Source organism: Penaeus monodon, chromosome 27 (genome assembly GCF_015228065.2).
Source record: "Penaeus monodon isolate SGIC_2016 chromosome 27, NSTDA_Pmon_1, whole genome shotgun sequence".
NCBI classification, from domain to species: Eukaryota; Metazoa; Arthropoda; class Malacostraca; order Decapoda; family Penaeidae; genus Penaeus; species Penaeus monodon.
Window position 1 is genome coordinate 14,894,270 of NC_051412.1, and position 534 is coordinate 14,894,803.

The following is a 534-nucleotide window of genomic DNA, read 5'->3' on the forward strand; positions in this document are numbered from 1 at the left end:
GATGGCCAGCGCCGACTGCACCGCCTGCATCTTCACCATCTGCACGGAGGACAAGGGATGAGTGCGGGCGCGGGGAAGGGGGTTAGGAAGCTTAAGACTATGCCAAGTGTATAATCATAATCTCATTAGGAAAAAATACAGACTGGATGCAGCGGACACATTATGATCTCAGTGGGAAAAAATACACGGTAGAGGTAATGTTAATCTTAGGCTGAGATTACGTGAAGTGTACAAATATAATCTCATTAGGGGGAAAAAACACATGATGTAGATGATTTGAGTAATTACCATGTTTAAATTTAAGGATCTGACTTGGGTTATTTCCATTCGTTAGAGTTAATCAAAGGAAATTGGTAAGATTAGATACATGCAAATTGTAAACTTTTAACCGAAAGTAACGGCTAAACATGAATTCATAACCTTAATTGCTAATAACAACCCTTACAAACTTAAGAGTACATAGACTGTTTTATTTGCATGTATATATGCATGCGTGTACGTGTATGTAAGAAATGTTATCATTCAAAAATTTCA

At 37.6% G+C, this 534-nt stretch overlaps 1 protein-coding gene across 1 annotated transcript in view; it reads right to left on the reverse strand.

Moving 5' to 3' along the window:
• Positions 1–534, reverse strand: part of LOC119590609 — a gene marked incomplete in the record, with an annotated part of 39,967 nt that overhangs the window by 1,788 nt on the left and 37,645 nt on the right.